Source organism: Diceros bicornis, chromosome 14 (assembly GCF_020826845.1).
Source record: "Diceros bicornis minor isolate mBicDic1 chromosome 14, mDicBic1.mat.cur, whole genome shotgun sequence".
NCBI classification, from domain to species: domain Eukaryota; kingdom Metazoa; phylum Chordata; class Mammalia; order Perissodactyla; family Rhinocerotidae; genus Diceros; species Diceros bicornis.
Window position 1 is genome coordinate 26,741,670 of NC_080753.1, and position 23,056 is coordinate 26,764,725.

At 36.6% G+C, this 23,056-nt stretch overlaps 1 protein-coding gene across 5 annotated transcripts in view; it reads left to right on the top strand.

The window, feature by feature from the left end:
* Positions 1-23,056, top strand: part of BTBD9 (BTB domain containing 9) — a 395,116-nt gene that overhangs the window by 208,633 nt on the left and 163,427 nt on the right. The window lies entirely within an intron of this gene.

Consider the following 23,056-nt stretch of genomic DNA (forward strand, 5'->3'; position numbering starts at 1 on the left):
ATCTCTTTGTTGTCTTCTTTAGAGGGCTGCTGGAGTGTCCTCACTGCATGGTGGCTGACTTCCATCAAAGAAAGTGATTCAAGAAAGAGCAAAGCAGAAGCTGCAAAGCAGAAGCCACAGTGTTTTGTTTTGTTTTTTAACCTAGCCTCGAAAGTCACACATCATCATTTCCATAATATCCTGTTGGTTGGTCAGCTCTGTTGGTATGGGAGGGAACTACACAGAAGACAGCCATTGGGGGCCATACTGGAGGCTGGCTACCACTGAATGATGCGTCTGTAGAATTTCTTTCAGTCCTTCTAACATGCCCTGACTTGTCTTTGAGAATTTCCACAGACTGTTCTTGCTTACCACGAAAGAATTTTCTCATCTGTTTCTCTTACCGTTGTTTGCCTTTCTAACTCCTATTTATCCTTCACCAATGGCATCCTTATTCCATGCTGTCAGAGTTCCCTGTCTTTCTCCTGTCATAGCACTTATCATATTTTATCATAGTTGTCTGTTTCGTGGCCTGTTTCCCCCATTAGACTCTGAGTTCATGAGAGTAGAGCATGTCTTTCTGGTTCATTGTTGTATCCCCAGTGCCCAGCCCAATGCTTGGCAATGCATTGCAGATTCTCATTAAATAGTTGTTGGTTGGAAAAATGAAGGAAGTGATGGGTGAATGGATGGATGAATGATTTGCCAGACATCTTGTCTCTTCTACTAGACTCTGAACTCCTAGAAAACAGTACGCTGATCTTTTCATTTCTGTATCTCCAGAGTATAACACAGTGCCCAGAAGCTAATAGGCCCCTTATAAATATCCCTTTCTCTTTCTCTCTATTCTTTTTAATGGAATAAAGGTTTTGAGAGATTCAGCATCTCCATGGGTCTGTCATTAGTGGTAAATCTGATTATTTACAAAACTTCACCTCTTATTTCACATTTCAATTATTGCTAATATTCCCTCTAAGTCAATATTATAATACGATTTCAGTTTTAAGATTATGGTTTTAATAACCATAGCAGTGTTCATTCAGGCTTAAGTGGGTACCTTGAACATGGAATGTGTTTTGTGAATGGTGAATAAATTTAACATATTGATATAAGTGCTTTTTACTGAGTAACTGTGGTGAAGCTTCAGACTATAAGAAGTGAATAGTTTTTCCTAGATCTTGATTCTGTTAACACAAGGAATTACTGACATGTAAGTTGAAATAAATTGTTTCTTTTTCTGGATTTTAAGTTTAGGAGAAAATTGACCTACTACTGTGGCATTTGATTGTTTTTATAGGCCAGTTCTTTTCAGCTACCATTGCTGGCTATGTGGAAAGGCATCAAGCGAAAGGGAGGCATGTTGTCAACAGTGTTGGCCCTGCCTCCTCCCCTCAGAATGTGCAGAACCAAGGGTCAATTACAAGAACCCACTGGGGTGGAAGCAATAACCTGGTAAATAAAATGAGGCTCTGTGTTCCTTTCACTCTTTTCATTTCCTCTAAAAATCATTGTCTTATTTTATATTTTTCTTTATTTTTATACTTTATAAGTTAATTCTCTATTTGTTTTTTGCCCAAATTTCCTACTAAAGGTTAATTAAAAGGGCATGGGGCTTTGGAATTGAACAGAACTACATTCAGATTCTTACTGGCTATATGTCCTTGGACTAGTTACTTTATGTCTCTGAATGTTATTTTTTTAGTGTGTAAGATGAGGATAGAAATGACCCATTCATATGATTGTCATCAGGCTCAATATGATATCAGTACGTCAAGTGCCTCTGTGGTCTTTGACATATAGTAGATGCTCAGTCAAGATTGGGTAATACCTCTCTTCCCTAGGCTGGTTTAACTAGCTTGAAGCAGTGCTTAGCGGTATGTTATGATGATCAGAGTCATGTTGCCCCAGCAATAAGTGACTAATTAATTCTGACAGAGAGGTAGTTCCCTAGACCATCTGACAAAACTCTAGTCAGCTCTCTTACTTAGTTTTCTTCCCAACCAACCAAAGTAGTGCAACCTGAATGAATTGTGCTTTTACTATGTGTGTTTTCTTTTCTCTCCTTTTTTCCCTTTCCGTCTCTAACCTTGTTTTCTTCTCCTTCTCTTTGGTGATGATGGATATTTTCAGATCCCTGCTTAGTTATACTTGCTGGTATCACCAAGATTAGTTCCTCACCCCACCTGCCTTTACCATGCCGTAGAATCTAGACTCTGCAAGAAGGACCCTCCTCCTGGGAAACTTTTGCTCCTAAGACTCATGGTGGGATGACCCACTCAGGGCTTTACTTGGTGCCCTGCCAGGAAGTGGTTGTTTGGATGACGTGTCCTTATTTTTCTCCATATGATCTTCAGAGAGATCTGTCTAGGAAGAATGTGGTGGGCCCCACAAATAACTGTCTAGGGTATCCAAATCATGAGTTGAGTGGCCTGTTAAAACAGGTCTGCGTCAAAAGTGATGAATAGTTTTTGTGGATTTTGAGCAAGTTGCCAATGGATCAGCTACTGTTTAATGAGAGAGGCACTGTAAGAGGAAAAAAAGCCCAGCTTCCTATTCGGGAGCCACCTGCCTTTTCTCTTTACTTCATTTTCTTGCTAATGAAGGAGCCAGTTGGTTTAGAGCGATCAATGCTGACCTATTAGGATCAGACATTGTTTTGGCATTGCCAAGGCAATTAGATTCAGCAGGGTGAGGATTAGAGAGAGAAAGCCTGTGAAAAAAAGAGAAACAAGAGACTTTTATTCAGAAACAACCACTCTGATGTTAGAGGTATAAAAAGGATTAGTTAAAAAAGAATTAATCATTAGAGCATTTTTCTTTCTTGGTAAAATAATCAGAAGATTTGTTGACATTAGTTCTTAGATTCAGGGAGATAGGAAACTGCTTCGCCCATCTAGCTTAAGGTACAAACCTTTATTATTGCCCTCTTTCCTTTTTAAAGCTGTGACTCATCCAAAAAGCCTTCTCTGTGAGACTGTATCGTGTGGTAGGTGCTATGACCTGTATGTGCTAGGTTTTCCAAAGCAGCCCTGATTTTAAATAGTCTGGCTCCTCATCATTCTGTTAACAGATGATGTGATTCAGAAATTGTTAATCAGTCTATCACTGAAGACTTGATGGAGAGCATAGTATATAAAAACCCTTAGGAGTGGGGTTCATGATCTAATTGTCTTGGCACACACACTCCTCCACCTAATTCTTTCAGACAAGCATAGTACCTTCTACTTAGATGCTCAGTAAGTATTTGAGTAAGCTGACTGACAGACCGACTGAATGAATGAATATAAGATTGGGCCTTTAAAAACGGGTAGAATTTGAATGCTTGGTATTCCAGAGTTAGGGAAAGAGCAGTAATAAGTATCTAAAAGCAGGAATGAGTAGAGTAAGTTAGGGACACCATAGGTCCTTTCTAGAATGGAAGGCATCTACTAAAGCAGGAGTTCTCAGACTTTTAGATTTCACCAACCTGTGCAATTTCCAAAAGTAATTTTGCTAAGTCAAAATTTTGACTGTCACTGTTGTTCTATAATACCAAACTATAGAGTGGATATAATTTTGTTTAAAAATAGGGCAGTCCTTTAAATTGCTTATATTTTGCTATATTTTAAAAATTCTTTGTAATTCTTTCTGTTGTGTACTAAAGAGAGCTGTGTACACAGACATAGGCAATGGCCTCTAATGTCTTGGTCCTTGTACAGTGCCTCCCTCAGAGTTGTCACGAAGGTTGCCTTTCATGGACTGCTGATGGTGTGCCCAGGAAGTGACTAAAGCATTGCTGTGGCCACCTCTTTGTAATGAGAGTGGAGCCGTGCATCAGCTTAAGCAGTGGTGACAGTGAAGGTGATTCTCTACATGTTCCTCAGAGTTGTATAACATCCTTGCCTACATCTGGTTGATCTTTGCTTCCCCAATGGTTTCCCATGCTTTTTGGCTTGTTTGATATGTCATCTATGGGTGTTCCTTTCTTATTGTCCATGAAGAGCTAAATGTCTTGAATAGGAGCTACTATTTTTACTTCAGAATGCTCTCTGGGGTTTTCATTGGATAACTGGCCCTGAAATGGTCAGAGAACTTTATACCAGTGGTCTCACAACTTTTTTGATCATGTACATCATTAGTAAAAAAAATTTTGCACGTGAAAAGATGATCAACATCATTAGTCATTGAGGAAAGCACATCAAAACTATGATGAGACACCACTTCTTGCCCAGTAGGTTGGTGGGAATCAAAAAAGTCTGATAACAGCAAGTGTTGACAAGGATGTAGAGAAATTGGAACGCTTATAAACTGCTGGCGGCAATGTGAAAATGGTACAGCCACTTTGAAAACAGTCTGACGGTTCCTCAAAAAGTTAAATGTGGAGTTATCATTTGACCCAGCAATTCCACTTTTAAGTGTATACCCAAGAGAAATGAAAACATATGTCTACGTGAAAACTTGAACATGAATGTTCCTAGCACCGTTATTCACAATAGCCATAAAGTGGGAAAAACTCAAATGTCCATCAACAGGTGAATGGATAAACAATATGTGATATATAGCTTTATGTGATATAGCTCTGCCATTAAAAGGAATGAGGTACTGATATATGCTACAACGTGGATAAACCCTGAAAACATTATACTAAGTGAAAGAAGCCAGTCACAAAAGATCACACATTATATTATTCCATTTATGTGAAATGTCCAGAATAGGCAAATCTATAGAGACAGAAAGTAGATTAATGGCTGCTTAGGGCTGGGGAATGGGGGACTAGAGAAGTTCATAGCTAAAAGATGCAGAGTTGCTTTCTGAAGTGATGAAGATGTTCTAAAATTGATTGTGGTGATGGTTGTACACCTCCATGAATATACTATAAACCATTGAATTGTATACTTTAAATGGGTGAATTATATGGTTTGTGAATTATATCTTACTAAAGCTGTTACAAAAAAGATTTTCCAAGTGGGCATCCCTGATATAAATATATTTATTCATTTACAAATTATATACATGTATAATTTGTACTCCTGTACTATTACAGTGTATAGTATATAAACTATATATGTATAAATATATATATTATAAAACATAGAAAAACAGACATTTTAAAGGTATATAATAAAGGTAATGGTAATTTGAATTCTACTATTTTCTTTTTATAACTAATGAATCAGAATCTTACAGTCTCCTAGAGTGCATGCACCGCACTTTGGAAACAACTCTTTTTGACCACAAGATAGAGATTAATGTGTGTGAGACAAGCCTGTGTAGGAAGGCGAGGTTTCCCAAGTCCAAAGAGCCTGATAACAGTCATCTTGTGAAAATCTCTGGAGTGACTGTACCTCTCAGGGAGAATGAAAGTCTTCTGTGTTCTTATAGCCCAGCACACTCGGATATGTGATGACACCAGCAGAGAGGTATTTCCAGTCGCTTCATTGTACCATCAGAAAGAAGTTTGAGTGGCATGTGATGACAATCAATGATGCCCCTATAACCTCATATTTCATAATTACTACTAGAATATATTCAATATGTATGTAGGACTCTACGGGGAGAGAAAGGAAAAATCCTATTCGCAACTGAATGACATAAAGCTGCATTTTTATTAAGAGCTTTGACTGACAGTATAAATCATAAATCACCAACCTGAAGCTTGAGGCACCAGAAACCAGAGAGAAAACATAACCTGTAAAATATACCATCCTGGCATAGTTTAATATTCATAGTGCCCAGGATTTTAAAGCTATCATGTACTAAATTAAGGCATCTAATTTTTTTATTCAATATTTTCTTTTTTCAAGTGAGTTAGTCTTCTTGATCCTTTGTGCCATTTCTCTATCATAACAATAATCAATTTGGGTATTTCCATATTTGAGTGATTCGTTCTTGAAAAAGGTGGTGAATAATTACTGCATATTTTTCATTAATCTTTGTATACTATGACGTCACTCTAAAGGACAGTCAGTTGTGAGTGAATGTGAACACCCAGTGTCTAGCACGGGCCTGTAAGTGTAGGGCAGGTGTTTAATACATGTTTATTGGTGGTGATATTGATGGCAAAGAGTTAAAAGGAGAGTATTTTGAAATTTCCTGGCTCTGTTTGAAATATACAAAGAAGATGGTGTTGCATTTGCTTGTTTTCTGGTGCAGTAATGTATCATTAACAATTTATTGTGGTGTATCAAGCCATGAAACAGACCACATCTTGAGCATATTTCTCTGGCAGACAAAGGTGCAGATATTATGTATTGAGTTAAAGCAAATGAAACTTTCCCAGCAAGGGTAAGCAGAAAGAAATTTGGCTCTAGATATAATATATATCTTTAAAATGTGGTGAAAATGAGTTAAAAAGATTTTTTATTAAATCCTCACCTCTATCAATTAATCTCTATACTATAAATTATCACAGATTTCCTGCCAGTTAAAGATAGTTAAAAGATCAAATGGTAAGTTTGGTACATTACATAGTTCTAAAAATAAATTATTATTGTACTATTGTCATTTTTCCCCTTTGTTTAAAAATCTTTTTTGTTAGTATAAAACCTGTGGTGTAACACAACTCAGATTTCATTCTTGAGAAAGGACGAGACAATGCATCATAAAACACAATTTATGTAACCCCTTTAAAAATGTAGCTTTGATGATGACATTTTAATATTTCAGAAGTCGTGAAGGTTTAATTTTAAGTTTCAGTTTAAATGATTCTTGGGTCTTGGTATTAGTATTTATTAGAAACAGAGTCATTTCAAGGTTAAAGTTTAGAAACAGAATAGATGTTTTTATATATAAACAAAAAACTAGTGGCCAAGGGATTGATGGGGACTGCCGTTTTCAACACAGTTCATTTGAAAAGGACCATATCGAATCTCTAAACACACTAAATTCAGTTGGTATTTTCCCTCTTAGTCAATATGAACTCTAGTAATACAATGCAGAGACAGGAAAAAGCTAATACACCATGTGTAGAAAATACACAAATACCTCACTGTGCCAAAGCATCTTTTTTCCCTTTTCCTCAGGGACAAACATAAAGCTGTAAAACAAATCATTATAAAAATCTAAGTAGACTGTAATCCTAACAGCTAATATAGGTACTAAGTTATACCATCTTCCTTTTTTCTTTTCTTAAAAAGTGAACAAAACAGCCCCGAATGTTGGAGAGCTGATGTTGCTGTCATTGTACACGTCAGATAGGAGAGGGGCCCTAGTTACTGACAACACGATCTGGCTCCAGCCAATTAAACTGGGAACCTTAAAGCTGTTTTACTAAAGCAGACTTTTTGTCGGGGCAGTTATACTAGAAGCATTTTCTTGGCACAAAGTGCACATCTGAACATTTAAATCCAAATATGCTAACAGATGTCTCTTGAGCAAGAGCATCATAAACCAGATTTCACTTGAGTGTGGAAAATACTTTTTCCATCATTTCATATTTTTCACTTGGAGATTACATTTCACTTTAGATGGTAGCCTTATGGACTGTGATTAGAAAGGGTATCTGAGAAGGTAGAATTGGTACATCCTATCAGTGTGAGGTGAGCACATGCATTTCAAATCAGAGTGATGCTACCTAGTGCTGAGAACATGGAATGCTAATGAAACAGACTGTTGTTTTTCTCTCTTGGTTTTCAAGCCTCTGCCACAAATGTCTGACACACTGTGAATTTGCTCTTCTCCTTTATGATTCTGCATGAATGTATTTGGCATCTGGGCAAGTCCTTTTCCCAAGAGTTTACTGGAGTAGCTTATCGATTTGGCTGATTTCTCCTCTGGGTACAGATGGAACAAAGTGAATGATATACTTTTAGAAAGTTTCTCTCAAATTCATATGTTAGATCTTGTGGCCGTTACTCATAATCTCTGTCACACTGACCAGATACTGACTGCTGAATAATGCATATTAGAGACATGATCCCTAGTATAATCTCTCCCTACAGCAAACAAACATGTAAAGATTTTCATTCAGAAACATAATAGTAGTTGAAAAAGAAATGTGATTTGATTATTTAACTTGAAGTTCCTAGTAAGGTGAATGTCCAAGAGTAAATTCTTAAATGCTTCATTGTTCATTCTATCTTCAATATCCTTTCTTACTACATAATATAGAATGCCACTTGACAGGTACTTTGGATACATAGCTTGGCCAAATGGAAAATTGAGACCAAAAATATCACCAACTTAGTGGACTTTTCACGAATAAGAATTAATCTGAAAATGTATCCCCAATATAAATATCATTATAATTTTATTACATTTTTAGTAGTCAGAATTTTAAAATTTGACCTAACAATGTAGGAACCAGAATTCTCAGCACTATCATCTGTTAAATTGATCCTGTGAACACTATATTGGGTGATAATAGACACTTTCAACTGAAGTCTGAGGAAGGAGCAAGATGTTTTGGGGCTGATTCATTTTTCTCTAATTTTGAGTTCTTTTCTTCCTTCTTTTGATGTTTATTCCATTTAAGTTGAAGATAATTTATCATGGATTTTTATTATATGTTATTTTGGAATCTTTCCTCTTATGAAATTTTGAGCTGGAAAGTTGACATCTGTGTTAAATTTGTCCTTATATAACATGAATATTTCTCAGATTGTTTCTTAAAACTCATATCCTATGTGGAATAAAATAACTAAAATGAAATAGAGGTTTTTCGCTTAAGGTTATGAATAATAGTTTGCCAAATATTATTATAAAGATTAGAATTATGATATTATTTAGTTTCTAATAGTTGACCTGGTATTTTTAAAAATTTTATAGGGATATTTTGATTCAAAAAGCATATGATGTTTTTCCTAAAGATATCTAGCAAATCTACTATTTCTTAGTATTTGCAATATTAATCTATCTCCTCTTTTATTTGACCATTCTGGTTTTTAATAATTAATTTTGTACATAAAATTAATAATTTTCATACAATAATCATTATTATTATAGCATCTTACTCTTGTAGTAATAAACACAAATTCAAACTTCAGCTGACTGTTAAGATTTCAGTATCAAAAGTACAGAAGGAGCTTTTCAAACCTAGTTGCATCTAGCATGCTTACCTCTATTTGAAAGTGAATAGTCAGATATTGACTATAACTCCAAATGGCATACCTTGTTCATGTTAGTTTGGTGGTTATGTTAGATTTTACAGGAACTTTCATGTCATGTGATTATTGATCATGAATACATTCAGATGCCAGAAATGACTGAAGCAGACCTTTTTTAAAAAGCAGGCTTTTAACACCCTTCCAGCAGCTAAGGTTGAAGCCAAATAGCAGATCGCTGAGGTCAAAGCTAAAAGAATCCTGAACATTTCGGTTTGATATGGAGCAAGTGTAGTTTTGTCAGTATATTCCATGCAGGATGAGACAAAATTCCCAGTGAAGCCTGGAGGTCTTTTATCCTGGGAATGTTCTTCTATTGAATTGGCCACCATATTTAAGCATTGTCTTCTTGTGACATTTGAAGTCGTTCAGGAGTTATTGAATATACCCCAAACTGTTTTCCAATCTTCTTGGGCCTGAAAACACTATGATTTCCCTTTTAAATTATGTGACTGTTAGGACACATGAGTTGTGAAGACCTTCTAATATGTATCTTTTGGAGATGGGTTATTCCAGTTTGTAAATGCTAACTGATCTAACTTCTGTCTGAGCTAAGCAGGCAATTGCTGGTAGGATGCATTTTGCAAATCCAGAAGAACTATTTGCCAAAGGCCTAGGCTCAGAGGAAAGATAAAAAGGAATTTATATCTGATAGCAATCTTTGTCTTTTTTAATACCATTTTATTGAATTCTTCATAAGGTGAAAACTACACAATGAGTCTAAAGATATACAAATTAGGCCTGGAGAATCAAGCACATTTGATGTTATAGCAGAGAAGCAGTAAAACTTTATATAATGCAGTGTGCTTTATTTTTGTATAGCCTAATTCACAGTATCACAAGACACGTTACAGAAAAAATCAATTGCAAACTTAAAAGAAAAAGGAAACTTTTAAGGTGAGATGTAAGGACAGAATATACTCTAATTTTGCACTTATCTTGCAGCTGAGTCAGAGTCACTGTGCTTTATGTGCTGCCATTAAAATTAGGCTTAAAGTTTTCCTACTGAACCCTCTGATGCCAGCCTGCCAAAGAGGGATATTGTATGACTGAGGAGGGGTGCCGTGTTCCCGTGCAGCTCACCAGTCATCCAATACAAAAGGTACCATCTCTGCTATCATCCTTGGATTTGGGCAAAATTCTACCCAAAGTCCAAGCCCATATTTATCTTCTTAGTTATCAACCCAGGGCTTTTGCATTTGTATTTATGAGTGAGAGCAACAAGAATTTTCTTGTACTTTCTTTGTTTGATTTTGTTTTCAAGTTGTTTATCAGCCTCATAAAATGCGTTGTGGAGTATTGCCTCTTTTTCTTTCCCGTGAAAGAATTTGTATATTATTAAAATTGTCTGTTTCTTGAATGTCTGGTAGAACCCACCTGTAAAACCTGCTGGGCCTTGTAGGAAGACTATTAGCTGTTAATTAAACATCTTAATATTTATAAGGCCACTCTGGTTTTCTGTTTCTTGTTGAGTCAGTTTTAGTGATTCATCTTTTCTAAAAATTTGTCTATTTCAACTAGGTTTTCAAATTTATTGACTTAAAATTATTCATAATTTCTTATCTTTTTAGTCTCTTTAGCATCTGTAATTATGTTCTCTCTCTCATGCCTAATATTGTTTATTTGAACCTTTTCTCTGTTATTCTTGATCCATCTTGTTGGAATTTTGTCAATTAACCTTTTCAAAGAACCAACTTTGGTTTTTTTGATTCTCTCTATTATATCATTATTTTCTGTTTCAGTATTTTCTGCTCCTATCCTTATTATTTCTTTTTTCTACTGCTATTGTTTTTCTGACAACAATTTTAACAATAATAACAACAAATTAAATGTCTAATTCAGTAATTTGCAGTCTTTCTTATGTCCTGATATAAGCTTTTTAAACTCTAGATTTCCTGATATAAGCTTTTTAAACTCTAGATTTCCCACCAAGGACGACATTGGCTAGAGCCTACGTGTTTTCAAGTTTTTGTCCAGAAGTGGAATTGTTTGATCATATGGTTGTTCTAGTTTTAATTTTTTGAGGAACTGTCATACTGTTTTCCATAGTGGCTGTACCAGTTTACAATCCCACCAACAGAGCACAAGGATTTCCTTTTCTCCACATCCTCATCGACATTTGTTATCTCTTGTCTTTTTGATGATAAGGTGATATCTGATTTTGATTTTGATTTGCATCTCCCTAATGAGTAGCGATGTTGAGCTCACCTAGTGTTTTGACAGTTTCTTTAAACACTTGGAGTCAAAAAAAGAAAAGAAAAGAAAAACCTCTCCCAGATTGGCTCTGTGTTGAGGCACTGCTTCAACACTTAGCCAGGCTGTTTACAACCCTACCTTAGCCTTCACTTCCTGTTTGCCTGAAGACCAGCCAGGAGTGAAAGCTTAGGGGCTTTTCAGGCCTTTCAGAGCGTGCACCCAACCCTTGGAATGACTGTTGCCTTCTCTGTTCCTCTGTATATTCAAGAGCGTTTATAAGTGCCCCCTGTATCTCTTCTCCTAATCTCTTCCTTCTCAGCCTATCGTTTGTCCCAACTGTTGTCCCTTACTCCAGGCTGCTGTCGCCAATAATTGTGCCTTTAAATACTTTTGGTAAAAGCCACTCAGGAGGCCACCTGAGCCCTGGGAATGTTCCAAGTTGGGCAAAAGAAAGGCAAACCTTGCACCAGTCCTTAAGGGCACTACCAGGTAGGTTGAAACCCACACCCACGATTCTTTGGGAACAAGGTCCATATTGTTCCCCCTGGCACTAGAGACCTACACCAGGAGTGTGGGCTGCCATCTTCCTGGCTGCTGCCAGTCTGAGGTGTGAGGGATGGTAGCTGGGCAATCCGAAACATCACAACATTCTCTTACTGGGGCAGCTTCTTTTCTTCACCAAGGCTTCCCTTGGTTATTGTAAGTTTTTGACTAGGTTTCAGAGTTCTGCAAAAGTTGGTGCTGACAGTTTTGCCAGCTCATTAGTTGATTTTGTGAAGAAATGGAGCCTTGGAGTTTCTTGCACCACCGTTTTTCGTAATGTCACCCCATAAGTTTTAGTAAGTGTTATTTTCATTGTTTTTCTTATCTAAGTATTTTCTAACTTCCATTACTTATTTTTTTCTTTGACACATGGAATATTTAGAAATATATTTAGCTTACAAGTGTATGTAGTTTTTTAAAGTTATTTTTAAGAAGTGTGTGTATGTGTATTAACTGTTTTCCAGTTAATTGATTGTGGTCAGAGAATGTAGTCTATGTGATAATGGTCCTTTAAAATTTGTTGTTGCTTCCCTACAATGTAGTCTTTTTTTTCTTTTGTAAATAAATGTCTTTTGTGTGCTTGAAAAGAATGTGTATTTTTTAGTTTTGGGGAACATTATTCTCTTTATGTCCATGTTATTTTAATTGTATTGCTAAAATATTTTATATTTTTTCTGACTTTTTGTCTGGTTGATGTATCAGTTGCTGAGAGAGAGCTGTTAAAATCTTCCAATGATAGTGGATTTGTCAATTTCTCATAGTTTGTCACTTTTTGCTTCGTAAATTTAGAAGCTATGTTATTAGATACAGACACATTCAGAATTGTTAAATATTTCTGGTAAAATGAAACTTTCTTGAGTAATGCTTTTCACTTTCATGTTTATTTTGTCTAATATTCTTTTAACTTTTGCATATGCACCTGATGTATCTTTTTCCATACCTTTAGTTTCAGGCTTACTTTGTGCTGATGTTTTGTGTTTCTTGTAAACAGCATGTCATTGGATTTAAAAATTTTTTTTTGTTTGGCTATCTTGTCTTTTAAACCACAGAATTTAGTCCGTGTATATTGGTTGTGATTCCTAATATGTTCGATCTGTTTCTACCATATCATTTTTGCTTTCTATTTTTCCAATTTTTTTCTTTTTTTTTTTTTATAATTTTATTTATTCATTTATTTTCCCCCCAAAGCCCCAGTAGATAGTTGTATGTCATAGTTGCACATCCTTCTAGTTGCTGTACGTGGGATGCGGCCTCAGCATGGCCGGAGAAGCGGTGTGTCAGTGCGCGTCCGGATCCGAACCCGGGCCGCCAGCAGCTGAGCACGCGCACTTAACCGCTGAGCCATGGGGCCGGCCCTAATTTTTTTCTTTTAAATTTCTTCTTTTATCTTTTCTTGCCTTCTTTTATGTTGAGTTTTGTTATTGTTGTTGTTATTTCTTCATTCTGCACACCCGCCCCCCCAACTAGTTTGGAAATTACGCATTCCATTTCCATTTTAGTAGTTACATTAGATTTTGGAAATTTGAACATGCATTTTTAACTTACCAACCAAAAATAAATCTTTATCTTTACCATCCTCTTAGAATCTATAAGGACCTTAGAATACGTTTATTTCTCATCATCCCTGATCTGACCTGTATACTGTTCTTTTCCAGAATTTTATGTGTACTCTGATTTTTTAATCCCACAAATGTGACATATTATTATTTTAGTCTATATGTGTTTAGCATTATCCACACATATTTTATATTCTTTACTCACTATTTCTCCTTGCATCTCAAATCTTCCTTCTGGGATCATTTTCCTCCTTTTGGAAATATATCGTTCAGAATTTCCTTTAGTAAGAGTCTGTTGGTAATGGATTCTTGTCATTTTTCTTTGTCTGAAAATTATTTTGAAATTCTGAAAATTTGGTCTTTATTTCACCCTTATTCTTGAAAATATTTTAATTTGGTATGTGTTTAAAATTGTTATCTTTTTAATTTTATCAAAGTAATACACACGTATGGTTTAAAAAGTCAAATAGCACTAGAAAGCATATATAACAAATACAGCAATTCCCACACTCATTCACCCTCATTCAGTACAGACTCCATCTCTAAAGGTAATGACTCCACTCTTCTAGCTTTTTCTTTGGGCATTTACACATATCTGTAATTTTCTATGTGGTGCGTATTTCTTTGGTTAATCAATTCTAGTCATTTTCTGTTAATGTCTTGTTATGGTTATAGATGAAGGTTTGGTTCCCTTAACTACCGTCTTCTATTCCTTCATTCCCCATCCTCCCAGTGTACTTATATTACAATTTGTGGTCCAAGTATTTTTTACTGTTGTCATGAAAATATTATTCACACTCGAGCATATGTAATACAATTGTTTCCTTTCTTATTTTTTTGTTTTCTCTAGAGTTAGTTTTTAGTAGCTATTGATGATTTTTTTCGCATCTTCCAATAGCCTCTAAATACAGTTTTCTTTGGGCACTCTGTCAGTTTCTTTTTTTTCCCTTATAGGTATCCTTCCTGGAGACCTCTGTTCTCCTCCCGTTGCTGTCTAAGCCTTATACACAGCTGTTATTCTGGGCTCTCCTTTGTTGTTATCCTTGGAATTCTCTTTGCCTTTCTTCTGAATTGGATTCCCTATTTCTTTGATTTCCCATCTCCCATTTCTTGGTTCACTCCCTTGTTTTAGTAAAGCACATCCTGCAGAAGATTTGTCAGATTCCAAAGATTACAGTGGCCAAAGTGATGAGAGGCTTTGAAGTTCTTGTCTTTGAGGTGCACTGCTCTGGTCATTCAGACTGGTTGCCCTCTATGCCTGGGGTACGGTGGTCGTCTCCCTTTACCAGCATCCTGGAGATTCCCCTTGGTTCTCTTCTTTGTTGGATCTCCTCTTTCCTGTATCCCAGGATTTGACATATGTCCTCGTTTTGGTAAAGGATACCCTTCAGTAGTTTTCTGAGAAAGAGTCATGGGAAATAAACTTTATGAGACCCTACCTGTCTGAAAAGGTCTTTATTCTACCCACACAACTTGCTTGACAGTTTGGCTATGTGTAGAATTCTAGGTTGGAAATTATTTTCCTTCAGAAATTTAAAGGTATTTTCTAATTGCTTTCTAGCTTCAGTATTCTTGAGAAATCTGAAGCTATTCTGATGCCTGATCTTTTGTATGTGACCTGTTTTTTTTGTTGTTGTTGTTTTTCTCTCTGGAAGTTTGTAAACCTTTCTCTTTATCGCTAACACTCCAAAATTTCACAGTGATGTGCTTAGGCTAGTTCCATTTTTGTCATTGTTCTTAGCCTTTTAAATATGAAAACCTACATCCTTCAATTTTGCACATTTTCCCCTATCCATTTTCTCTGATGTCTCTTTCTGAAACTTCTGTTATTTCAATGTTGGCCTTCCTGGGCTAGTCTTCCAATTTTCTTATCTTTCTCTCCTATTTACCTTTTTTGTTTGTTTTTGTCTTTCAGCTATACATTCTGGGTTATTTCCTCATCTTCATTTTCTGACTTTTATTTTTTAAATTTCTGCTATCCTGTTTTTAATTTTTAAAAATTCAGTTTTACTCTTAAATAATTATCTTAAGGTTTTCTTTAGAGTTTCTTTTTCCTCCATATTGCTTTTTTCCTATTTATTTATTTGTTTTTGTCTCTCTCTTCTGTTTTAGAGGTTTTCCTCATATGTCTGCTTAAGCAACCCTTGATTTCCCTCTTGTTATTAACAGTAGAAGACCGAAAAACTGATTGGAAGATTTGAAATGTGTCTTTGAGCTTCATTGTAGGGCAGTGGTTCTTAACCATGGCTGAACATTAGAATCACCTAGGAAGCTTTTAAAAATCCCAGCTCCTAGCTCCTCCATTAGTCCCCCTCCAAGACTAATTAAATCAGACTCTCTTGAGAGTGGAACCCAGGCATCACTATTTTTCAAAGCTTCCAAGGTGGTACCAATAAGCAGCCAATTTTGAGAACCACTGGTGAGCTATTTGTTATGGAATCCCAGGTGTGTTAAGGGATTTCAGAAGGATCGAACTTTCAGTCAATGCTTATTTTCCTCATAGCTCTTTGATATTATTACAGTCTTCTATTGTTGTTGTTCAGAAGTCAGCTGTCAGTCTTATGGTCTAATAAGCCTGTGCACATAATCTTTTTTCTCTGGCTGCTTTCCAGATGTACATTTTGGTTTTGATGTTCTTTAATTTCACTACTGTGTTTAGGTATGGATTTCTCTTTGTCATGCTTGGGGGCCTTTGAGATTTCTTTATCTGAGGATTAGTGTCTTTCAGTAGTCTGGAAAATGCTCATCTAATACCTCATTTAATATTGCCTCTCATTCTTCATATTTGTTCTTTCTAGAATCTTGATTAGATTACATGTATGTTAGGCTTCCTCACTCTGTTCTTCATATTTCTTAATCTTTCTTTTATATTTTTCATTTCTATATGTCTCTATATGGCATTCTGTGTAATTTCTCTAGCTCTATATTCTATTTTGTTAATTCTCTTCAACTGTCTTTGATCTTCTGGTTAACTGATTCATTAGATTTCTATTTAAATTATGTATTTTTATTTCTCTAAGTACTGTGTAACTTTTCTTAAATATGCTTTGTCAACTTTGATAGTCTTGTGTTGCATTATCATTCTTTCAGTCTCCTCTTTCTTTAAATATATTAAGCATGTTGATTTATATTCTGTATCTGATAATTCTAGTATCTACAGAATTTGCTAGTCTGGTTATGGTTTGTTGTTTCTGCTGACTGTCACTCATTGAGGCTTCTTTCTGCTTGTTTTTAGTGATTCTTTTATTGTGGGCTCATATTCTTTGGAATTTTTTTATGGGAATTATTTGAGACCTACATGTAGGTATGTTCTTACCTGAATGACTTGGTTAGCTTCTCTCTAGTGCCCAAGGGCAGACTTCCAAGCAAAGATCGTTTAAAACTTAATTTTTAATATCAGGCTTTTCAGGCTATGCTGGTAGTATGGATTCTGACCTGAAACCTGAATGAGAGTGAACTTGTGCTTAGGAATTTTCAAATGGATATTTTTTTTTTCCTTTTCATATGTATATATTATATACATATATATATTTTGTTGTTGTTGTTGTTCCACTATGAGTCGAGATCCAGTTAAACAAGGCTGTCTCCTTTTGCAAGACAGATTTCTTTCTTTGTTTCTTCTTTTTCCCTTCTTTCCTTCCCTCCTTCCTTCCCTCTTTCTTTCCTTTCTTCCTTCCCCACTAAATGTGTCATCCTTCACAAGTCTGGGCTTTTGTTCAGGGTCTCTGGTTCAACATCTCACCCTGTTCAGACCCCAGGCTTTGTCTCCTTACCCCATACACACACATGGTCTGTTAAAATCCACACTGCTACCAGGGATCAGCAGATGACCTCAGGATAGGGTGGTCATATATCTTGCTATGCCTGGAAAAGTGTCAGTTTATTAGCGCTTAATTATTTATACTCAGAAATGTCTTGGTTTGGGCACTAAATTATATGATCACAGTACCACAGGGCAAACACCACCTCTAAGACTTGTTCATCCCTGGGGAATGGTTCTTTTTCAAAGATTCTTGCCTCTAGTAATTTCCTGTACTTTACTGCCAGCGTAACCATACTTTTAAAAGAATTAAAAGATATGTTTTATCCATTATTTTTAGATATTCTTCATGAGGAGGAGTTTCTTTACACACAAAATCAGCTATGTTGCTAGAAATAGAAGTCCTGCCTATATCTTTTAAAAGATCTTTTCCAAGAATGAATCTAAAGATTTCTTTTCTAGGAAAGAACTTGCTGTATTCCTTCCATATACCACCCTGTTGATTGTATAACATTTCATAGATAGAAAAATTAGTAATTCTATTAAAATGAAAAAAATGTACTATGTAGAAAATTAATGTTTTAGGTAAACGTGATTATGAAAAAAAGAGAGGAGCATTTTAACAATTAACCTTCACAAATATTGTTTGGAAATTGTCTTGGGCTGGCCCCGTGGCTTAGCGGTTAAGTGCACTCGCTCTGCTACTGGCGGCCCGGGTTCGGATCCTGGGCACGCACTGACGCACCTCTTCTCCTGCCATGCTGAGGCCGCATCCCACATACAGAAGGATGTGCAGCTATGACATACAACTATCTACTGGGGCTTCGGGGAGAAAACAAAGGAGGAGGATTGGCAATAGATGTTAGCTCAGAGCTGGTCTTCCTCAGCAAAAAGAGGATTAGCATGGATATTAGCGCAGGGCTGATCTTCCTCAAAAAAAAAAGAAAAAGAAAAAGAAATTGTCTCAAATATTGTTTGGTCTCTTCTGGACCCAGGAGAGTCCAGAAGTATAAAAGTGAATGAGAGAGAGTTCTAAGTAAATCCAGTAGAAGTGTGTACCTGCATGCATGTGTGTACGTGTACATGTTCGTAATTTTTTTTGAATCCAGGAATGAAATACACAGTAAACTGGGAAACAAAAACCCAAAGTAGAGGTTAAATCTTGTTCCTTATCTTTAGACAATAGATTGCTTTGGCCCCAGCTATAACAGCTGTATACTATCACTGGTTTCTGATACTCTTAAAAGGTGCCATAATAAATAATGTCTGTCTGTTCATCCCAAATAGAGAAGATGATTTCATTCTGTTATGAGTAATTGTTTCCAATGGAAACGTTGGTCCTAGCCACAGAGTAGCTTCCTGGCTATGCCTGACATGGCTTCTTCTGAGAAGAATGTATTAGGCAGCAGTATGTAGTTATATACTCAAATGCATCTTCCACAAAAGGGTATGAAATCATTACATAAAGTGTTTACTTTTCATTTATCTGCATATCAAAATAGACTTGCAACAAGTTTAACCAAAAATTTATGTACTTTCTGAACAGAATAAGGTGGTTATAAAAGAAATATAGTAGGTTCAAGTAAGTGAACCTGATGAAACATTGGAGACCTCCCATCAACTCAAGAAATTGGTTTAGACAAGCCCAACTTTGCTCAAGAAACTTATCTCTGCCCTGGAGAGTAGCCTTTAGTACAAGGCAGGTGGGAGGGGTGGGTATCACCGAGTAGGATAATGCACTTAAAGGAAATTATGACACAGTATATTCAGATGGCAGTCATTGTAATTCTAATTATTCAGTCCATTCAGAGTACTGGATAGCTTTTTATGATTATAACCACTCCAAGAAGGACAAATATAAGGTAATAAGCATACAGAGCTATTGAGCACTCAGAGTGCATAGACTAGGTAAAATGAATGATATCAGAATACATCAGCTTGTCTCCAATTTTCTTTGTACACAATTGCCATAAAATTTGATGTGCATTGCAGGGTGTTAGGTTTCTTAGTGGTTAATGATTTACATAATGATTTCCCTTTTATCAGAGAGTTAACACAGCTCTTGTTTCTGGATTTAGAATAATTTTATTACAGCTTTCATTCTGTTTAACTTAAATGTCTATCTGCATCTTCATCATTTGAGATGTGTGTATTTTATACATTAACCTCCATACATGATATTTATGTTACGTAGATTGTGGGCAAGTCGGACATTGAGGATAAATTTTCCTTCCCTTAATTTCATTCCTATTTCTCCTCAATTCCCTGTTTTCTACCACACTAACAAATATTACCAAAATAATTTCTTCATCTTTGGAATACCCTTCAACATTATTTGTAGAGAGCAGGTGCCTATTTAGTCAGCCCTTAGCCAAACTATATGTGCTTAACTGTTTGCAGCCTTTCTGCTTGAACGTTCCCTCTGAGCTTTTCTTCACATGCATTGCTTTCTCTGAATTTTCTTCACTTTGTATAACATCTTACTTTTTTTGTTGTTTAAAAAGGAACTTTTCCTTTGTGGCTTCCCATGCTCATTAAGCAGCAAGGGATAATTTTGAGTTTGCATTTTGCCCCAAAATCTTAGGTATGCTTTCGAGTTGTATTGAATGAGACACAGAAGATTGCAGTTGGTTTTAGTTTCCTGTCATAGTTACCCCTCCACATTTTTTTGGTTGGCTCAAGGTTAATTGCTTTGGGAAAGTTTTAGCTAAGTCCAAATTTACATTTTTATTTTAGTAACAAACTGATGTCCAAAACATACTACTTCTATTTTAAAAGAACTAGGATTGCTCAGTGTGCAGTGTGTGTGTGTGTCCATCCCTAGCAACTCAAGCATGACTGAATTTTCCAATTTGCCCTTTCCCACAGACCTCGTCTTCCTTGAAGAAATCTGTTCAATAATTCAAATGGTTAAATTCCTCTGAGCAAGAAAAGGTCTGATATTGTTGCCAGAGTTCAAATATCTGGTAACCCTTCATGCTATGGTTAGCAGTGATAGACAGCAGTACAGAAGACATTGTTCCCAGCCTCAGCTCTCTGACTGAGGTGCTTGCCGACTTCCCACTCTCTATAGTAGCTAGATGCAGTGATTAGCATTTGGTACTGCTTGAACTTGCCTAGAGGATGTAAGCACTTTCAGGGCACAGACTCTCTAACTTATACTAAAACTTCTTAATCCCAACTCCTAGCGCAATAGCATGCATCTTATGATTGCTTAGTAAATATTTGATGCTAATAAAAAGCAGAATACAAGCAATTCACTTGTCCAAATAAGCCTTTCCACAGTTCCTGTTGAACATGATTTTAACCAAATTTATATTTCTTTATTATATTGATTGTCAGTGCTTTGCATTCTGGGAAAGAAATCATGTGAACAACTCAACAGCATTTCTTCTGTTAACTTTCCTGGTACTTATCTAGTCCTGGCACATCTCACCTCCTGACTTTTCCTTCAATGCCAGTTGTATCAAGGGACTTAGAATTCCATAGATGGAAAGAATATTGAGAAGTGATTCAGTCCATAGTCCTGCCTTAAAGCAGGAATATATGAAAGACAACTGTAAGCCTCTTTTTCCCTCTCAAATCTCCAGAGTGATGGCTATCACATCTCAGCTGCTCCTGGAAACTGCCTTGTGGTTTTTAGACATTGTGTTCCAAAGATCACTAAAATGTTGCTGCTAATTCTGAATCCCTTTCCTTGTCACCATAGTCAGGGGAAAAAAGCCAATGACACTTTTCTAAGACACACTAGGTGTATCCATAGGTCTATCAGTGCTTTCAGGGCCACATAAAAGGTATTGATTTCGTGCTGACTTCCATGCAGAGTTAGTTCTCTCTGTAGGTCTCTATTGTGTGTGTGTTTGTGTGTTGGAGGGGTAGTATCTGTCTGCATGCATGCATAACTTTTTTTTCAAATAACTTGTTCTAAATCAAAACATTCCATCCGTTTGTTCATTCTGGTGATTATGCTAAAAATGAGACATCTCAGGGAGACAGTTCTTTTATTAGAATACAAGCTAAAATAATTTATTAGATTTTCAAATAACAATATTTATAATAATCTAGATATTTCTGAGTATCAATAAATCTAGCTCTGAAGTTTTCAGAATATAACTTTTTTGTGCTAACTCCTCTTACCCTTATGTAGTTTGAGTGTTGATATTTACTTTTTATTTATTTTTGTGTGTGTGTGAGGAAGATCAGTCCTGAGCTAACATCCATGCTAATTCTCCTCTTTTTGCTGAGGAAGACCAGCTCTGAGCTAACATCTATTGCCAATCCTCCTCCTTTGTTTTCTCCCCAAAGCCCCAGTAGATAGTTGTATGTCATAGTTGCACATCCTCCTAGTTGCTGTATGTGGGACATGGCCTCAGCATGGCCGGAGAAGCAGTGCATCGGTGCGTGCCCGGGATCCGAACCCAGGCCGCCAGTAGCAGAGCGCGAGCACTTAACCGCTAAGCCACGGGGCCGGCCCTGAGTGTTGATATTTAAAAAACTTATTTTTTAGGAAGATGCTAGGCGTTGAAACAGAGTTAAATGTTGCTTACCTTGATATCTATATATTTCTTTTCCAGTTTTGATTTTTAATATTAACTTTTAAACCTGAATGTTAAACCAATATTAACAAACTTGTATGTACCTCCCAACACTCAGTATAGCAGAATGCTTTCTTGAAGTGCATATTTTATGGTCTCATTAAAAAGGTAACTATCGCAGGGGCCAGCCCGGTGGCGCAAGCGGTCAAGTGCTTGCGCTCTGCTGCGGTGGCCCGGGGTTCGCTGGTTGGGATCCTGGGTGCGCACCGACGCACCACTTGGCAAGCCATGCTGTGGCGGTGTCTCATATAAAGTGGAGGAAGATGGGCACAGATGTTAGCCCAGGGCCAGTCTTCTTCAACAAAAAAAGAGGAGGATTGGCAGATGTTTGCACAGGGCTAATCTCCTCACACAAAAAAAAAAAGGTAACTATTGCAATAAGTTTCCTTCAACACAAACTGGGTATTTAAGTAATGTATTAATAACGTGGGAAATACAAAGATGACTTAATCATGATTCCTATATTCAGTAAACTTAAAACCTGTTAAACAAAGTCCAGAGCTTAATCAGGAATTTTTCTAAATTCTAGATTATTTTCAGTGGTGTCCAGGGGATCTCTGGAAACAGCAAAATGATGCATTTTACTCTTGATCTCTTGTGGCTGTGCAGATTCCTGAGGAGAGTAGCCAGCAAGAACCAACACCATGGCCCTTGTCAAATGATGGTCCCTACATTCTTGGTGCTGGTCACCACACAGGTAGCCCGAGTCCCTTAAGCTGCAGGAAAGCTAATAGAAGGACCTAATTCTACCCCTCTCCCAAAGATAAAGAAACGCACACACATACACAGGCAAGGCGTACAGAGAAACTTAGAGGAGGTGGTGGAGAAAAACATGGAGAAAGAAACAGCTGGAGAAGGAAGTCCAGCTTAGAGTTTTCATAGAATCTGACAGACTTTTGCTGTACTTGTTTCCTGGCAAGTGTAAGATGCTTTTGGCTAGAGGGGAAGACATTTGGATATATCATAGGCCGAAAGTGATAGAAATCATGTCAGTTTTGGGAAGATTGTTGGAAGGAAGACTAGAAAGAGGCTCATGTGGTCTGAGTGGAGGGTACAGAGGAAAAAGCCAGGAGTCTGAACAGCCCTTCTAGGACTTTCTAGCATCAGGTAGGTGGGCCGTGGTCTCAATGCTGAGAGTGTCAAGGATGTATCCTCTAAAAAAGAAAAATAAACACAGAAAATGATAAATTTGTTTTTCCTGAAAATATGGATGAAACGGGTTTTATCCTGTTCTGCTTCATACTTTAAAGTGTTCTTTTTTTTTTTCCTTGAAGGATCTGTAGATTGATGGAGCAAGCTATTCTTCTAGCTGCTGTAGCACTATGTTTGATTTTTAGAAAATGGGTT